General features: G+C 51.1%; 1 pseudogene; it reads right to left on the bottom strand.

Annotated features, from left to right (window-relative positions):
• Positions 1-1,437: 1,437 nt before the first annotated feature.
• On the bottom strand, positions 1,438-3,244 carry LOC119345923 (annotated as a pseudogene).
• Between the last annotated feature and the right edge of the window lie 520 nt (positions 3,245-3,764).

Genomic DNA, 3,764 nt, shown 5'->3' with positions numbered 1-3,764 from the left:
CATGGCGGTTCAATGGCGGAGATTTTGGCCTGCATGCAGGACAGCCTTTGTTCGCATTTTCCGCAAATACTCAGGGTATGTAAAATAAAATACTGTTTTCTTAAACTATCGTCTTGTCTATTTAAATTTGAGATTGTAATTCTCAGATGGCACCTTCGACTTGTTTCCGGTTCTGTATGGTTCACTATGGTCAGAGAACTCAGAAGCAAATGAGCATATTAGTTGCGGCGGCAAAAAAAGTTTAAAAGTTCACATCATAGACCAGACAAGTATTTAGATATATAAACAGTCCATTGGTTTTTCTCATCATAGTCAGAGGGGAAACCATCTAGTATAGGATAAATCAGTTCTCTTTTTTTGCTGGTTAGGATAAAACAATTCATCCTGGACTAGGGTAGCATATATCAGAAAGTCATGTTTGAAAGGAGTCTTGTTGATCTTGATTTCTAGAATGATAAATATGTTAAATTTATGCATCATGGTGTGCATGCATATGAACGGAGATATCGCAGGATTTACTCTTTCGCTACCTTATATCTTGTGTCCACAAACACCAACAGAAGATGCACACTTTTACCAATTCTAAACCAAATGTAAAGTATGGGTGACTAACAATTTTCTCGTTAATGCGATTCACTAATTGTGCGAGGCTTGTGCGTAATTAAATCATCCATCCCGTGTCATATCTTATCATTATGTCATCACACCTATGATTTATTACTTGGGAACTTATAGCTTTTTAAGGGCAGGCAAGATCGAGAGGCCATCAAAGCAGTCAGGGAGGCAGGGTCGGCGAAGCAGGTCCAGAGGTTGGAATCTCGAAGAAACATCGTCCTTTGACGCCGGCACCATCCTCAAACGCGGTGGCTGGAGGTACTGTCTTTCCACTCGGTGGATGACGACGACGCGGAAGCCACTCGAACGAGCAAGGCGGCCGCCGTAGAGTTTTTTTTTAGTCATCCGCAATACAAGTTTTATAACTCGAACTCGGTTGACGAAAGGCGATGCGTGCGTGTAATGCGATGTGTGGCCATGCAAACAGCGGTGGAAGAGGACACGGCAAGAGATATTTCCCCCCCAACATGGATGGCAGCATGAAGTTGGGATCGAGCCGCTTGAACCTTAGGCGCTTTACGATTTATCAGGTGATATGCATTTCGCCCGCGGCCGCTCGTCAGCTTGCCGCTTGTGGCCCTCAAACTTAACGGGATTAAAAGTTCTGTCAGGGATCAAGAGCTCCCAAGTGACCCGCAAACTTAACATGGATGGTACTGCACACTGCTCCTCTAGATCAGATACATCTGCATCGTGCTTATATCACAGTGATGTGCCATGCACTACACTAATACGTACAGTATTTGACATGATCTCTCTTAACTCGCGTGAGGTGGAAGACGAACAAGAATGGGAATTCAGAGATTAACACAAGGGTTTTGGTGCTGCTTAAATCGTCACAGCTTTTCTGGTTTCTTTCTCCCCTTTTATTCTTTTATTTATTATTACAAGCAAATGTGCTCGATCCCCATGATCCGGCAGAACGTGGAGCCAATGGACTCGGTCCTAGCGTTACAGGCAACGACTAGGACAAGTAATAACTTACCCAAACAGAATTGACCAAATCTAACCTGACGAGTTTCAGACTGTTGCCATACACAGGCTGAAACGCTACAGTATACTGAAACATAGACAAAAAAAACACACGATGCGACGAAATTAAGAGGACTAGGAGGTGGTTTCTTATTATCATGTCGTCCTGATCGAGTATCCAATAATTAAGCCCTTGGGATGATGCGAGCACGGAGCGGGTGCTTCATGTTGATGGCCATAGCTAGCTCCTCCGTCATGTCGACAGTGTCTTGTCCACCTGGCGGCAGCCATTGGAACTCCCTCACGAGGCTGCCCACGAAGTACTCCGCATGCAGTGTGGCGAGCACGTAGCCCGGGCACATCCTTCGACCGGCACCAAAAGGGGCCATCTTGATCTCCTTGGTACACGTGATGTCCACGCCGTGGTCGTGCAAGAACCGCTCAGGCCGGAACTCCCGCGCCGCCGGCCACACGGTCTCGTCAAGCCCAAAGTCGGACACCAAGAAGTTGATGTCGACGCCCTTGGGCACCATGTATCCACCAATCTCTGTGTCGCTCTGCACGCCGTGCGGGAAGACTAAGTGTGCCGTAGGGTGCAGCCGCAGCGCCTCCAGCACGATGGCTTTGAGGTATGGCATCCCGCTCAGCTCCTCCTCGCTGAGCTCAGGCTTGCCCCTCACCTCCTCGTACAACTTGGCTTGGACGTCGGGGTGGTTTACGAGGTCCGCCATGATCCACTCCAGCAAGGCCACTGAAGTGTCGGTTGAGGCAATCATGAACTCGGAGCAGAGGCTTACCATCTCGTCGTCCGTGAGCGGGCGACCGCCTTCTTCTGCCACACGCAGCTCGAGGAGGGAGTCGGCGTAGCATTGAGCGCCATCGTGGCCGCGGCGCGCGTGGATCAGCGGCAGCATCAACCCCTTCTGCCTCTCCCGTAGCGCCACGTTCAGCGCCCACTCCTTCCGCAGTAGCCTCTTGGTGATGGGCTGGAAGATGGATAAGACGGGGAACCTGCTGATGCCGTCGGAAATCTGGAGCTGCATCTGTTGCATCTCGTCCAGCGCCTCTTGGCCAAGCGTGACGCCGAATGTCATGCTCGTGAGCAGATCGAACAAACAGCGCGCCATCAACGGCCTCACCGTAACAATGCCCTGGGACGCTGCATCGCGATCGCGGCGCAGCGAGCCAACGAGCGCGTCGCACACGCGCTGCCTGACCGGCGCCAAGAGCCTGACGCGGGACGGGTGCAGCGCCTGGGAGTGCAGGTTGCGGCGGACCAGACGAAAATAGGGCCCAAGGGGAGAGGCGGACATGGAGCCCCCTAAAAACAGGGTAAAAAGCTTGCTGGGCGGTGGGCGGGTGTTGAAGTTGCCGCCGCCCTTGACGAGGGCGCTATGCGTGAGGTGGCGGTCGGCCACGAAAACGAAGGTTCGCCCGAGACAGACGGAGACGATGGGGCCGTAGCGGGCATGCAAGCTGCGTAGCACAGGGCCCAAATGGTAGATCGGGCTCTTAAGCATCAACAACAACTTGGCTATGAACAGCAGGGCTGGCGGACCAGGTGGGAGTTTCTGGCGCCCGCCATGAGTTTGAGCATAAAGAAGATGATGAGAGGAATGGAGAGCGCAATGCACAAGAGGATGGTGAGCTCATCCATTGTCTCTCAACTTTGGTCACGGAGCTGTGCTAGGTGGCGATCATCCTTTTTGGCGACTATATATATACAACTATCATGAGTGCCATTTTGCAAAAAAAGCCTCACATTTTTTATCATCAACTTGCAGTCCACCGTCTAGTTCTGAGTTTCCTCCCCTCTCGCGCATACGTGGGGCCCAGACACGGTCCTGACCGCGACTTACTAGTGTCGTGCTCCTTTTGGGAACAGTAGCGTTCCGTAAAAAGTGCACCCTACTAGTAAGTCGCGTCCAACCTATAGTTTGTACACTAGTGGGAATAGGCTTACTTTAGTCACTTCACTGGTGGTGCATCTAACAATTGCCACACCAGTGTCGATTTCCGCGGTGTGGAGAAAATATGAACGCCAGCGATAATTAGCTACTACCGGCGTGGCACTTCAGTACACAACCCATCGACATTAACTCATATACAGTGGCGGAGACAGGGGACCAGCAGGGCCCTGCCCCCCTTAACATCCCTGATTTGCTACTATTTAGAGA

The sequence above is a fragment of the Triticum dicoccoides genome, unplaced genomic scaffold (assembly GCF_002162155.2).
Source record: "Triticum dicoccoides isolate Atlit2015 ecotype Zavitan unplaced genomic scaffold, WEW_v2.0 scaffold34279, whole genome shotgun sequence".
NCBI lineage: Eukaryota > Viridiplantae > Streptophyta > Magnoliopsida > Poales > Poaceae > Triticum > Triticum dicoccoides.
This window is presented reverse-complemented; position numbering and strand designations above follow the sequence as displayed.